General features: G+C 34.4%; 1 long non-coding RNA gene and 1 other non-coding gene across 2 annotated transcripts; one reads left to right on the top strand and one right to left on the bottom strand.

The window, feature by feature from the left end:
• The first annotated feature begins 1660 nt into the window (after nt 1-1660).
• Nucleotides 1661-1801, top strand: LOC119466842. Its single transcript, XR_005195332.1, has one exon. It is a non-coding gene; the product is annotated as a U4 spliceosomal RNA (small nuclear RNA).
• Nucleotides 1802-13707: 11906 nt separating this feature from the next.
• On the bottom strand, nt 13708-14815 carry LOC119466837. Its single transcript, XR_005195323.1, has 2 exons — nt 14713-14815; nt 13708-14109 (listed from the first exon to the last, which is right to left on the bottom strand). It is a non-coding gene; the product is annotated as an uncharacterized LOC119466837 (long non-coding RNA).
• Nucleotides 14816-16655: the final 1840 nt, after the last annotated feature.

Raw genomic sequence — 16655 nt, 5'->3', positions numbered from 1 at the left:
AAAAAAAAAAAAAAAAAAAAAAAAAAAAAAAAAAAAAAAAAAAAAAAAAAAAAAAAAAAAAAAAAAATCTGATTTAAAAATTAACAAAAAATCTAAATAGATAATTTCCCAAAGAAGACATACAGGCAGTCAATAGGCATATAGTATAATGCTCATCACTAATCATCAGTGTAATATAAATAAAAAACATAGTAAGATATCTTCTCACCCTTTTTAGAATGGCCTTTATCAAAAAGACTAAAAATAAAAGATGCTGGCAAAGATGTGGAGAAAGGGAACCCTTGTACGCTATTATTACAACCGCTATGGAGAGCAGCATGGAGGTTCCTCAGAAAACTAAAAATAGAGTTACCATATGATCCATCAGTTCCACTACTGAATATATATCTCCCCAAAGAGGAAATCAGCATATCAAAGAGATATCTACAGTCTCATGTTTATTGCAGTCCTATTCACAATAGCCAAAGTAGGGCAACAGTCTAAATACCCATCAAGGAATGAATGGACAAAGAGAATGTGGTATATATACAAAATAAACTCTCATTTAGCCATAAAAAATGAAATCCTGTCATTTGCAGCAACATTAATAGAACAGGAGATCATTATGTTTAAAGTAATAAGCCAAGCACAGAAAGACAAACATTGCATGTTCTCATACATGGGAGGTGAAAAGTGGATCTCATGCCTATAGATAGTAGATTGGTGATTACTAGAAGCTGCGAAGGGTAGTAGGAGGTGAGATGACAAGGAATTGATTGATAGGTACAAATGCACTGTTTGACAGAAGAAATAAGAGCTAGTGTTAAATGAGTGGGATGGCAATAGTTTACAATAATCTATTGTACATTTCAGAATAGGTAGAAAAGAATAATTTGAATATTTCTAGCATAAGGAAAAAAATATTTAAGGTGATGGATATCCTGGATACACCGATTTGATCTTTACATATTATATAAATGTATCAAATTATCACATGTACCTTAAAAAAAGTAACTATGCTCTCAGTCACAATCATAATAATTTAAACTGTATTATCGGATTGCTAGGAAACTAAATTAGAAATTAACTTACAAATATTAATTAAAAGGTCACAGTTTGTAAGACATAAGAAAACAAAGCCCCCAAAATTAATGGCTTTAAAAAAAAATCACAAAGAAAACTGTAAAATAAAATAGGTGAATGATAGTAAAAATATTAAAATATTAAAAACAAAATCAAAATTTGTGAGGTGCAGGTAAAACAATATCTAGAAGTTATTAATAGCTCCAATATATTTATTACAAAAAATAAATTAAGCATTTAATCTAAGAAGTTAGGTAGAGAACTGAAAAGAACAATAAGAAAGTTGAAGATAATTACAAAAACAAAGCACAATTTAGTAATCTAGAAAAAACTTTGATAGAGATGATTTTTTAAAACTTCCTTTGAAAACTAACAATCTAGGCAAACCTCCAGGAATTTTGGTCAGTATATATATATCTGTATCTATCTATCTATCTATCCATCTATCTATCTATCTATCTAGAGATTAATGCATTATTCATTTAATGGAATACTATTGTATAGCAACTAGACTGAGTAAATCAGATTCACATCCATCAATATAGAGAAATCACAAAAATATAAGAAAATAAAGTTGTGATAAAAATTTCTGTACTTTAGCTTTGCATAGTGGCAGTATCATAGCCAATGAGGTTTATCTGAGGCGCGATTATTGCTAATTGGAAACTTTTCCCAATACCCTGTGATGATGACTTGAAATACAATCGGCATTGGCAATTTTTGACAGTCTCTGCAGAGACTGAATTATCTTGGGTTCAATATATATATATATAAATTTTTGTAGTTCACTTGTTTAGTTATTAATTGAGCAATGTGTTATATGTTTATATGTATATATATGTACATAGGCACACATGAATTCATGCATAGGCTATATATTTATGTCATAAAATTATATTTTGATAGATAACTGAAGCATATGACATAATGCTAGAATTTTTAAGTCTTTTTTTAAACTAATGAAATAGTACACATATGCTTGATATTTCTTTTTCACCTTTTCTCTGTCTCATTACCTTTTCCCTCCACGGAGGTAACCATTATTCTGTTAGTGTTTTTACTGCTTAAAAAAAATTCTTTTTCAGCTAGTTCCTTTTTTATTTTGAAGAAACAAAACTTTTTATTTCCCAGTTTTATCTGAAACATAATCATGAGTAATAACATAGAAAAGTGGAAATTTGCCTTCTTTAGAAAGTTTTTAATTTATTCTTTGTAGCACACAGTATAATATAAAATGTTTAAATCAGGCAATGATCTAGATTATTTCATTTAATATGTAATTAGTTTTCAAATCAGAAATAGTAGAACATATATTTAAATCTTGAACTAATCTTGATAGCACAAAGCAGAAAATGTAGCATGTTAATCATTTTTAGGCATCCACCCTTACAAACTCTTTTTGGGAGAGTTAGGCAACTGGACAAAAACTTGCTAATTGAAAGAGCAAGTACTAGTCTTACAAAGAGAAGATACCATAATATCTAGAAATGACCAATTAAATAGGTAAAAGAGTATTTACATTTATATTAGATATTGTTTAATTGAACATTGGGAAAAGCATTTGTACCTTTATATTAGATACTGTTTAATTGAACACTGGGCAATAATCAAAAGTTCCAGTGTTGGTCCTTTGATGTTGTGTGATAGTGGACACTAGGAATAAGAGGTCAAGATTTAACTGCTATATATATATTTTTTGAGACAGAGTCTTACTTTGTTACCCAAGCTGGAGTGAAGTGGCATGATCATGGTTCACTGCAACCTCCACCTCCCAGGGTCAAGTGATTCTCCTGCTTCGGCCTCCCAAATAGCTGGCACACAGGGGTGTGCCACCATGCCCAGCTAATTTTTGTATTTTTAGTAGAGATGGGGTTTTGCTATGTTGCCCAGGCTGGTCTTGAACTCCTAGCCTCAAGTGATCCACCTGGGTTGGCCTCCCAAAGTGCTGAGATTACAGCCATGAGCCATTGCACCCAGCCTAACAGCATTTTTTAAATCAAAAATCTTTGGAGAGGCTGGGCATGGTGGCCTCTTCCTAGGTCCTTCTTCCTTGGTCCTTCTTCCTAGGTCCCCCAGCCTTCCTGTAGATAATGCAAATTATTCCATCCCATGGAGCTCTGCTCTATACTGGAGAACTAATAGGGTGATATGTGTTAAGATGCTAATAATCATACATGTCCTTGCAATAAAATTTATTATAACATCTGTATAAACACATGTAGTTTCTCTTTTTCTGTTTTAGAAACTTATAATTCTTCTTTGACAATTTTATTTTCTAGCATTTTCTTTTACTTATCCAAGGAACAATTTCATTCTTTGGAAGGACTAAGCCAGAAAAATTAAGATTGACATTAAGGACTAAGGCAAAAAAGAAAAATCAGTGTTTTCCTACATTCTATGGACAAATACAACATAGAACAAACATGGAAAATAGAATTGGCATTCACTACAGATCTTTAGAGCACTGGTTCATTTGGCTAATGTGGAAAGAAGTATGGAAAAATGTGAAAGGCAATGCCCAGTTCTTTCTGAAAAAAGGCTTTTTACACTAATCCCTCAAAGTCTTACATGTTGCCTTTGTGGAATAAATGTGTATGTGTGTGTGTGTGTGTGTGTGTGTGTGTGTGTGTTATATATATATATATATATAAAACACACACACACACACACACACACACACACACACACACACATATATTTCACTCAATATATCATAGTAATTAATCCACACCATCAATGAGAACTAGTTTTCTGATACATGTAGCCTATGGGTTTTTTTCTCTCTGGAACAAAATATGATATTCATCTTATGTACCTTTCCTCTGTTTTTGGAAACTTTTAATATTAAGCATACCAGTATGTGCAGACTGATTAATGATTACACAGTCTTACTCCCAGCTGTGGTAAAGGCCAGTATCAGAAAGTCTAATTGCCTTTTACTAACTCTAGATTACACTGTTGGGTCCTTTCACAGTTTATCAGTCCCTAGGATCTTCCTTCAAAATTAAGAAATAAATTGCCTTTCTCAAGGATCTATTTTACTTGAATATCCTGAGGGGAAAACTATCATTTACTAACTACAGTATTCCCATATGGCAAAAATCTCCTCTATGAGTCACAATTGACAAATTAGTCAAATCCCAGCTTTTCTTTACTTCCTTTTTTTTTTTTTAATATCCTCTTCAAATTTGAGAGATTTTGCATGTCTTACTTTCTGGCTCAAAAACTCATAGACGCATTTCAAGGTATATATTTTTTGCCCCTTTTATTCTGCAGGTTGGATAAAATGTTTAAAATAATTTTCACGCAAATGCAATTATCCCCAAATATATCACATCAATATTCCACTTTTGGCATGCTGAATAAAAATAGTATATCCCAGTATACACTCATAAATAAGTCCAAGCTGTGAAGTCATATCTTAAAAATGTATCAAGTATTAGCCTGGGCAAAATAGCGAGACACAGTATCTGCAAAAATTTTAAAAAATAGCTGGGCACAGTGGCACATACCTGTAGTTCAACCTACTTGGGTGACTAAGGCTCCCTTGAGCCCAGGAACTAGCGGTTGCAGTGAGCTATAATTGCACCACTGCACTCCAGCTTGGGTAACAGAGCAAAAAACCTATCTCAAAAAAATGTACTAAGTTAGTCAAATTAACTTCTTTTTACTATGCACTGCAATTTCATGTCCTCTTCCATCTCTTCAGTTTTGAAGTGTACCAATATTAGTAATTCATGTAAAATCCCTACACGCTTAGAAAACTGCACATATTCATTAATACATGCATTTTTAGTAGACATTAAGCCACGCTTTAAAAGTAATATATTTTAAACATTCTTAGACCAAAAACATGTTATATAAAACCCAAAATATACTGATTTAACACAACAATTTTATTTTTCTGGACAATATATAAATATGCCACATATTCCCAGCGGTACTATGTCTACTGGGGTCAGGTCCTCCTGTGTTATATGGGAATAATGAATTTGAGCTGAATGCCCGACGAAACATGGTAAAGAGGAGAGCTTAAATGGTTTACCCAGTGTGTGGATATATAGAGACCAAAGGGAGTAGAGGATTATAGTTAGAAATTTGAGGAAGTCTTATTTAGGAAAGAGTAGAGTTTGACCTTTATGAAAGCCAAGGATCTACACTAGGAAACAGCAGAGATAAAATTAGACTAAAAGAGCAGGTTGCATTGTGGAGGATCTTCAAAGGACATTTTTCTAGAAAAAAAATAATTGGAGATTCATTTAAGGTTTTTGAGTAGGTAAGCAAAAAGCTAAAATCTGTGATTTAAGACAATAAACTTAGAGCAATGTTTATTCATGTATGTTCTCAGGATTGTTAATCAATGGAGTTACTCTAAAAGTGTCTCCAAGGTCAAACACATGTGGAAAATAGTGGATTTCTTTACTGCAAGTTTTCCCTAAGATGCTAATATGTTAATAGATATTTTGATCCTCCTAAAGAAAAACACAGGATTTAGCAAGTGTGACCATGAAACTCTTTCTAGAAAAACCTGCATGGATTAAGGATTTAATATGTAGTGGTACCAATTTGAGCCTATAAATTGAGATATATAAACATTGTACTGTTGTATATTTTAAGTAGCTCATTTTAGTTTCTAATTCCATTCTCTATTCTCGGATTGTAGATCCTCAAGATTTCTCTTCTTTTCTTATGAATGTGTCTATATTTTGGAGTCTAACAGCACCAAGGACATAGGGGGTTGTAGAAGGATGGGGCGACACTTATCTGTTCCTCTGCATCATTCATGTAGGCTAGCATCTGCCAATATGTTCCCATTGCTATCTGGTCCTGGATAACTGGTCAGTACTACTCTCTTGCTGAGACATGTCTCATTCAAATCCACTGGCTCTCTATACCTCCATACCATACTTGGGCTGATGGGAATAAATTTCCGGATTCATTCTATGTTAAGACTCAGTAATAAGGAATCATCCCTTATCTTATAACTTTGTATTTCGTCTTTATCATCCCTTGTTCAGTCTTCTCCTACACTAACTCTAAGCTTGACCATGTGATTTTGGACATTGACTAACAAGACATTAGCAAATGTGAGGCAAGAAGAGGCTTGAAAAGCATTTCCCTTTTCTTCCTGCTGTAAACTCTTCCTTCACCATACAACTAAGTCTTGAATTGTTTGTTAAGGACAAAATGAGGAGGACCAGCACCAACTAATACATGCATAATTTAGCCACAGTCAATCTGCCAATTGACTGAAGGTGCATGAGTAATCCAGGTAAAACCAGAAGGACTGCCCCGCTTAGCCACCACCAGAGTGTTAATGTGAGTCATGAACAAATAAAATGGTTTTCTAGGCCATTGAGTTATAGAGTGATTTTAATTGTATCAATAGAAATATATACAATACAATCCAATAAAAAGGAATACAAGAGACTGTTGGTTTCAAAATAGCAGCATACATTCAGGCTGGCTTTATTCCCAGAACTCAAGCATAAGAAAGAAACAGTTCTTGAGGCTAAAAAGAAGTGAAAAACATCTGATCGTATGGTTAGAATATTGAATTTTCATATTCATGATGATCCTCCATATGAATATGGTCCATTATGACCCTCCTCATAACCTGCATAGCACTAAGCATGTGGAAAATTTCCCCTGAATCATGGTTTCTACAATGAAGAAAGTGAAATCAAAATGGGCAACCAGATTTCTCACCATCTTAGATATGTAGCAAAACTATCCTACACAAATAAAGGAGGAATAAAAGCTTTCACAGAAGCAACACAGGGAATTCACCACCACTAGAGTAGCCTCAGAAGAAATGTTCAAAAGAATCTTACATCTGGTAGTGATAAGATTATAACCACCCTAATGAAAACATGTTAAACTATAAACTCACTGGTAGAGCTGATAAACAAAAAAGAGAAAGGATTCAAACCTTATTGCTACAGAAATCTACCCAGACTGTAAAATAAAAAGATGAGAGGAAGAAAGGAATGAATTATATACAAAACAACCAAAAGCAATCAATAAAATGCCAAGAGTAAGTCTTCATCTATCAATAATAATGCTGAAAATAAACAGATTAAATTTCCCATTTTGAAAGATATAGGCTGACTGAATGGATATAAAAATAAGACCCAACTATGTGCTGCCTACAACAGATTCTTCTAACCTGTAGAGACACAAAAATTGAAAGTCAAGTAATAGAAAAAGAGAGTCAATGCAAATAGAAGCCAAAAGTGAGCAGGAGTATCTATACATATACTCAGGCAAAACAGACTTGACATTAAGAGCTGTAAAAAATGACAAGGAGGTATATCATATAATGATTACAGGATCAGTTAAGTAGGAAAATACAGCAATTGTTATTATATATGCACATAAATATATGGACAAAATATTATGAGATCTAAAGGGAGAGTTGGGGACTTTGGTACCTCACTCTTACCATTAGAGAGATTACCTGGACAGAAAATCAACAAAGAAACATAGGACCTAAACTGTACCATAGGTCAAATGACTCTAACTGACATTTACGGAACATTTTACTGAACAGCTAAAGAATACACATTCTTCTCATCAGCACTTGGAACAGTCTCCCAAACCAGCCATATGTTAGAACATAAGGTAATTTTCAAAAAATTTTTAAAAATCTAAATCATGGCCAGGTGCAGTGCCTCACACCTGTAATCCCAGCACTTTGGGAGGCAGAGGCAGGAATATCATGAGGTCAGGAGATCGAATCCATGCTGGCTAACACAGTGAAATCCCATCTCTATTAAAAATCCAAAAAATTAACTGGGCATGTTGGCACACACCTGTAGTCCCAGCTACTCAGGAGGCCGAGGCAGGAGAATCACTTGAACCCAGAAGGCGGGCTTGCAGTGAGCCGAGATCATGCCATTGTCCAATAGACAAATTGCTTCAGTAGACAAATGTCCAGTAGACATTGCTCCTGTAGACAAATGTATAGTGGACATTGCTGCAGCCTGGCTGACAGAACAAGACTCCGTCTATAAAACAAAAAACAAAACAAAACAAAACCCTCAAAATCATATCAAGTACTTATCTGACCACATGAAATAAAACAAGACAACAATAACAAAGAATAAAATTTAAAATCATACAAATACATAAAAATTAAGGAATGTGCTTCTGAATGACCAATGGGTAAAAGAATAATTAAGAATAAAAAATTTTAAATTCCTTGAACGAATAAAAAGATAAATACAGTATACCAAAACCTAGGGGTCAGAGTAAAAGCAATAATAAGAAGCAATTATATAGCCATAAATTCCTACATCACAAAAAATTAGAAAGACTTCAAATAAACAACTAGCAATAAACTTCAAGGAACTAGGACAGCAGAAAAAGACAAAACCCCAAAGTACCGAAGGAAATACTAAATATGAGAGTAGAAATAAAAAGAATCAAGACTAAAAAATACAAAGGATTAACAAAACATATATCAGTTTTTTTAAAAAAGACAAATAAAATTGACAAACATTTAGCTAGACTAAGTCAAAAGAGAGAAGACCAAAATAAAATAAGCAATGAAAAAGAAGATGTCACAACAGATGCCACAGAAATACAAAGGATTATTAAAAACTACTATGCACGGATATACACTAAAAATTGAAAAGCCTGTGGGAAATGGATAATTACCTAGAAACATACAATCTACCAAGATTGTTCCAAGAAGAAATAGAAAACTTGAACAGACCAATAAGAAGTAATGAGATTGAATGAGTAATTAAAAGTCTTCCAACAAAGAAGCTTTTAAGATGAGATAGCATCATTGCTGAATTCTACTGGACTTTGAAAGAACAATTAATAAAAATTCTTCTCCAATTACTGAAAATGATAGAAGTAGATGCAACTCTTCCTAACTGATTCTGCAAGGACAGCATTACTCTGATACAAAAATCAGACAAGGACCCACAACAGCACAAAATAAAACTATAAGCTAATACCACTGATTAACATAGATGCAAAAATCCTTAACAAAATGATAGCAAACTGAATCCAACAGCACATCAAAAAGATAATACAACACAATCAAGTGAATTTTTTAAAAAGATGGTTCAACATACACAAATCAATACATGTTATACATCACATCAATAGAATGAAGAAAAAAATCAAATAATCACATCAAAAGACACAGAAAAAGTATTTGCTAACATTCAATATCTCCCTAAAAACCCTTTTAATAAACTTGATATAGAAAGAAATCACTTCAAGAAATCCACTTTACCTAAAGACACACAGAGGCTGAATGTGAAGGGATTAAAAAAATGATATTTCATACAAATGGAAACCAAACCATACCAGGAGTAGGTATACTTATATGCCACAAAATGGGTTACAACTCAAAGAATGTAAAAGGACATAAGGTTATTTTATAATGATAAGGAGTTAATTCAGCAAAAGGATATAAAAATTATAAGTAGCTATACAATCAACACCAGAGCATCCAAATATATAAATAAAAAGTTAATTAATCCAGAGAGAGAAATAGGCAGAGATGTTGAAATGGTAGGTAGTGTTGAACTATACTGTCAGTAATAAACAAATAGTCCAGGCAGAAATTCAACAACAACAAAAAAAAATCAAAGTTATACAATAAACTAGATTAAAGAGGACTAATTGATATTTGAAGATCATTCTACTCAACTACTGCAGAATATATATTCTTTTCATCAGCACATGGAACAGTCTCCAAAATAGACCATATTTAAGGCCATAAAAGAAGTCTGAATAAATTTAAAAGGCAGAAATCATATCAAGATTTTTTTTCTGACCATAGTAGAATAAAAGTGGAAATCAATAACAAGAGGCATCTCAGAAATTACACAAACATGGCAATTAAACAACATGCTCCTGAACATGAAGAAATAAAGAACTACCAATTTTCTAAAATGAAATGAAAATAGAAACATAAAATACTAAAATCTATGAGATACAACAAAAACTGTTGCAAGAGGGAAGTTTATAGCAATAAATGCCTACATTAAAAAGGTAGAAAGACTTCAAATGAACAACGTAATAATGCATTTCGAGAAATTAGAAAAGCAAGAACAAGCAACCTCAATCAATATCAGTAAAAATAAAATGAGGATAAGAGCAGAAATAAATTTTTTAAAATACAGATCTAAAAAATGTAAGGTGGTTTTTTGAAAAGATAACTAAAATTGACTAACCTTTCATTAGAATAACTAAGTAAAAAGAGAAAAGACCCAAATAAAATCAGACAACTGAGACCACAGAAATACAAAGAATCCTTACAGACTGTTATGAACTATGTCTATGAACTATGGAACAACAAACTGGAAAACCTAAAGGAAATAGATAAGTTTCTGTACACATATAACTTAGCAAGATTGAACCAGGAAGAAATAGAAAACCTCAACAAATCCATAAAAGTAATGAGTTAGAAGCCATCATGAAGTCTCCCACCAAAGTAAAGTCCAAGACCTTATGGCTTCACTGCTGAATTCTACCAAATATTTGAAAATTAATACCAATTTTACTCAAACTGTCCAAAAAAAATTGAAGAGGAGGATATATTTTCAGAATCATTCTATGAAGCCACTCTGATAAAACTACAGGCCAATATCACTGATGAATATAGATGCCAAAATCTTCAACGAAATATTAGCAAAACTTATTCAACAGCATGATAAAAAAGTCATTCACCATGATCAAATGGAATTCATCCCACGTATGGAAGGCATGTTCAATATACCCAAATCAATAAATGTGGTACTTCACATTAACAGAACCAAGAAAAAGCTTTTAATAAAACTCAACAATGCTTTATTATACAAAACAAAACAAAACAAACACACACGCACACACAAACGCACACACAAACACATGCACACACACACGCACACACACACACACAAAGAAAACCTCTTCACATTGGGTATAGAAGAAACATACCTCCAAAGTATAAAGGCAATATATGACAAATTCATAGCCATCATTATACTGAATGGGGAAAATGGAAAGCCTTTCCTTTAAGATCTGGACCAAGACTAGGATGCCCACTTCCACCACTTGTATTTAACATAGTACTGGAATCTTGGCCACAATTAGGCAAGAGAAAAAAATGAAGGGCATCCAATTTGGAAAGAAAAAGTCAAAGTAGTCTTGTACACAGCTGACCTTATCGTATATTTAGAGAAACCTAAAGAATCCACCAAAAGACTCTTAGAACTGATAAATGAGTTTAGGAAAATCGCAGGATACAAAATCAACAACAAAACTCTGTAACATTTACATATGCCAACAGCCAACAATCTGAAAAAAGAAATCAATAATGTAATCCCATTTTTAATACCTACTGAGAATATAAAATACCAATAATTCAATGTAGCTGAGATTGAGAAAGATCTATACAAGGAAAATTGTAAAATATTGAGGAAAGAAATTGAAGAAGACACAAACATTGGAAAAAATCTTCGTGCTCATGGATTGAAAGAATTCATATTATTAAAAATGACAGTAGTACCCAAAGGGAATTACAGAATTAAGGCAATTTTTATCAAAATACTGGTGACATCCTTCACAGAAATAGAAAAACTCAATCCTACAACTTACATAGAGCTACAAAAAACCCTGAACAGCTAAAGTAAACCTGAGTAAACAGAACAAAGTTGAACATTACCTGACTTCAAAATTTACTACAAAGCTATAGTAACAAGATTAGCAAAGGACTGGCATGAAAGCAGACACATAAGCTAATGGAAGAAAATAGAGAACCCAAATATAAAGCTACACATCTACAGGCAACTTATTCTCAATAAATGCACCAAGAACTTACACTGGGGCAGGGGTAGTCTGTTCAATAAATGGTAGTAGGAAAATTAAATGACTGTGTGCAGAGAATAAAACTAGACTTGAGTCTCTCACCATACACAAACATCAAATCAAAATAAAGTAAAAATCTAAATCTAAGATCTAATATAAAAGTACTAGCAAAAAATATTAGGGAAATACTTCAACACATTGGTCTAGGTTAAGATTTTTTTGTGCAAAAACTGAAAACAGAGGCAACCAATGCAAAAATTGACAAATGGGATTACATCAAGCTAAAAAGACTTTATGCAGCAAAAGAAAGTGTAGAGACAATGCCAGAATGGGAGAAAATACATGCAAACAATCCATCTGACAAGGGACTAATAACAAGAATATATAAGGAGCTCACACAGCACAACAGCAAATAAAAGAAAATGGTAAGAATAATCAGATTTTTAAATGAGCAAAAGAACAGAATAGATACCTGTCAGAAAAAGACATATGAATAGCCAATAGATGTATGAAATAATGCTCATCACTAATCATCACAGAAATTCATATCAGACTAGAATGAGATATGATACCCCAGTTAAAATGTCTTTTATGAAAAAGAAAATTATAAATGCTGGCAAGGTTATGCACAAAAGAAGATTCTCATATGCTGTTGATGGGAATATAATTAGAACAACCACTATGGAAACAATATGGTGGTTCTTATAAAAAACTAAAAATAGAATTACCATATGACCCAATAATTCCATCACTGGTTATACATACAATAAACAGGAAGTCAGCATATAAGAGATATCTGCACTCCTATGTTTATTTCAGCAGTGTTCACAAACAGCCAAAATAAGGAATCAACCCAAGTGCTCATTAATGGATGAACTGATGAAGAAACTATGGCATATATAGATAATGAAATATTATTCAGCCACAAAAAGAATGAAATCTTGTCATTTGCAGCAAGTTGGATGAAGCTGGGGATATTATGTTAAGTGAAATAAGCCAAGCACGAAAGACAAATACCCCTTGTTTTCATTCACATGTGGGAGCCAAAAAAGTGGATCTCATGAAGATAGAGCGTAGAATCGTGGTTACAAGAGGCCAATAAAGAATAAGGGGAGAGGGAGATGAAGAGAGGATGATTAATGGGTAAAAATACACACTGGAATAGAAGAAATATTACCTGGTGTTTGATAGATCATCAAGGTGACTATAGGTAATATTAATCTATTGTACATTTCAAAATAGTAGAAGAGAAAAATTCAAATATTCCTATTAGGTCGGTGCAAAATTAATTGCTGTTTTGGCATTACTTACAATGGCAAAAACTTATTACCTTCACACCAACATAATATAAAGATATACATATTTAATATGATGCATATTCCAATTACCTTGATTAGATTTATGAATACATCAAATTATTACCTGGTAATATAGTTTGGGTATTTATCTACTCCAAATCTCTTTCTGATACATGATCACAAATGTTGTAGGTGTGGCCAAGTGGGAGGGTTTAGTGGATTCCTCATGAGTGGATTGGTGTCCTTCACAACATAATGAGGGAGGGCTTGCTCTATTAGTTCACAGGAGAACTGGCAGATTAAGAGGCTAGCATCTCCTCCCATCTCTCTTGCTTACTCTCTCGCCATGTGACCAGCCTGCTCTCCCTTTGCTTTCCCTTATGTTTAAGAGTTTTCTGAGTCCCTCACCAAATGCAGATGCTGATGCCATGCTTCTTGTAAATCTGTATAACCTTAAGCCAAATAAATCTCTTTCCACTGTAAATTATCCTACCTCAGGCATTGTTTTATAGCAACACAAAACAGACTAATATGCATGTACACACCAAAAATATGTGCATTTATTATGAATAAAAAAGTAATACAACATGGAAGAAATGAGAAGATAGAATATCTATCATGTGGGAAGATTTTCTCAAACACAAATGGATGAGATTAAGAAAAGGATAGCTCAAATAGGATGAGCAGGGATCTGGGAATGTCCTCATTCAGTGAGCACAGTGAAAAAGGAGCAGATGACCTTCTCAACAGATAACCTGTGAGCCAAACTTATGAAGAATGAGCAGATGGAGTCCTGGGTCCTGCATCAATGGGTTTGGGGCATGCCTTGGATTCCAGGACAGCCACTGCCTAAGCATCTGCCAGGACCCCTGGCAACCACGCTGACTGTTTCTCATCAAAACCAGCTAAATTTTTTAAGGTACCTGAAGCATCACTGTTACTGAGGGACTGTGTTAAAGAAACTTCTATTCCTGAGGCCATGCTAAGGGAGGGGTTTCCTGGCTGCCCGGCTCAGATGGGGAGGAATTTCCCAGCTCCTTGCCTCAGGAGGCTGAGGCTTCTTGAGCACCTCCTACAAATGGGCCAGGTAAAATTCTTTATCTAATCTTCCTGCAAGCAGCAAAGCCAAGTGGGTCTCCTTTGTCCCAAATTCCCCCAGAAAGCTCTGGGAGGAGAGGGCTCTGTAACTCAGGGTCATACAACAAGTAGCCAATCCGGTATCAGAGTCAAAGATCAATCACTCCAGCGGAAGTTTGAAAGAACTCCTCTCATTGGATGAGAACATGAATGGGGCGGGAATAACTCAAGGGTTAAAACTTCAGCTCCTCCTACCTGAACAGATTTTCCTCTCTGGGTTCCCCTCCCACAACCAAGTGGGAGCTATCCCCACCCCCCCTTAATAAATTGCTCTTCTGCCAAACTCTTTGGGTCCACGATTTCATTCAGATGGTAAACTCACTGAACCTCTGGGGCCCCTTTCCCATTCTTCCAGGTTAGAGAGGCCAAGAACCTACCATCTGAGTACTCCCCTAGTAACATTTCTACAAGTCATTGAGTTCTTTCTTCCCCAAGGGGGAAGTGATGTCTTCTCCAAAAACGCTGAGGAAGTTTTAAATGAGAAATTGTACAATAGAAACCTGTAACACAAAGGGGAAATATAGGGTGCTCTTTTCATTTGGCATAGTTATAAATCACATGTCACCTATGAATCTTGGAGTAAAAAAAAACCATGATATTCAGAATTCTAAGAAAAATTCAGAGTTGATACGTAAAGACGTGAACCAGTTTTCTCTAAAAAAATAATGACCTTTTGAAGAGCATTTAGGGCACATATATTAAAATATGTATAATTAGTGGGCTAAAGCTATAATTTATAGCCTAGCTTAATAGCTAACATTTTATATCAGTGGTAATTTAAATATATTTAAAAATAGGATAATTTTTAAGTAACTCATGGTAGGATATTTGGAGTGAAGATATATATTCTTCACTTATAAAAATATGCACAACTTTAAAGCATCCAATAGATTAAAATTTGTGAAATTCACTTGTTAAGTAACTTAAACTTGGGAAGCAGAGATTCTCTGAGGGTCTTCTGAGAAGGAAGGAGGCAGCTGGAGAGAAAATGTCTGCTTGTCTAACTGCAGTGACTCTCCCTACATTGCCTGGCCTCAGGATTGCTCTCTGCGTAATCTTGGGAGAGAGCTGGGATCTTATTATTAAGTACATTGTACCTCCCTTATGATATTCTAGAATGTTTTACTAGGTTTTTCTTTCCAGCAGCAGAGACAAATAGTAGTCAAGTAGTTCCCTGAATGCCAATTGTGAGCCCTGATTGACAGAGAAAGGCAATATGTGTGGAGCCATGAGTGTTCATATTATAAACCACCAGTAAAGTGTCGGTAATGACCAGAGAAGCTGGGCCTTTTTACCACTGCCATTGTTGAGATGAGGAAACCATGGTTTGGAAACTTTGCCCCAGGTTACACATTCTTCAGTGATGAGACAGAATTGAATCTTGGCTCATTAAACTCCAGAGAACAGGTTTTTATTTATTTATTTGTTTCCTATCATGTCACACCACTTTCTTATCTCTCTGTGGTATAGTCAATCTAGTGTTTTGTATCCTATATAGGAAAGAAGTGACTCACTGATCTCAATTTCCTATTTAACAATCTACCTTCTCATATACCTTTTACCACTCCTACAATAGTATAAATGACTCTGCTACCCTAGAGAAGGGTAAGTAAAGTTGCACCTTAAAAAAATGGTTCATCAGAGTTAATATCCTGAATTTCAGGTTCAAAGTGGGAACTCTGATTTCCAGGGTGTAAAAATGAGAGATCTTATTACCTTTTTCATGAACCCATTTTCTACTTATGAGCAGCCAAAGAATACTTGGGGGTATACACATTGATAAACTATAAGCTGTCACCTGATTAGCTGAGGAATGCTGCTCAATGTTATGTAACACTCCCAAAAAGATGTCACAAAAGAACAGCATTGGCCTTGTATTACTGTGCCCTGGATGTGAGACTTGGAGTCAAAGGAGATTATTTTGGAGCTTTAACATTTAGTGATTGCTCTGCTAGAACTTGGACATGTAAGCAGCCTGTTGTCCCCTTTTTTTGGCCAATTTCTCCCCTTTGGAATGAGACCATTTATCCAATACCTGTACCCCAGTCGTATCTTGGAAGTAACTAACTTGTTTTTTATTTTACAGGCTCATAGGCAGAGGGGACTTACCTTTTCTCATATGAGACTTTGGACTTGAAATTTTGAGTAAATGCTGGAATCAGCTAAGACTTAGGGGGGAAGTTGGGAAGGCATGAAATGTGAAAGAACATGAGATTTGGGAGGGGCCCAGGGTAGAATTATATGGTTTGGCTGAGTGTCCCCACCCAAGTCTTATGTGGAATTGTAATCCCCAGTGTTGGGAAGGCACCTGGTAGGAAGTGATTGGATCATGAAGGTGGTTTC

The sequence above is a fragment of the Cebus imitator genome, unplaced genomic scaffold, assembly GCF_001604975.1.
Source record: "Cebus imitator isolate Cc_AM_T3 unplaced genomic scaffold, Cebus_imitator-1.0 Scaffold233, whole genome shotgun sequence".
Lineage (NCBI taxonomy): Eukaryota > Metazoa > Chordata > Mammalia > Primates > Cebidae > Cebus > Cebus imitator.
Note: the sequence above shows the minus strand (reverse complement) of the source record. Positions and strands in the feature narration are given on the sequence as shown.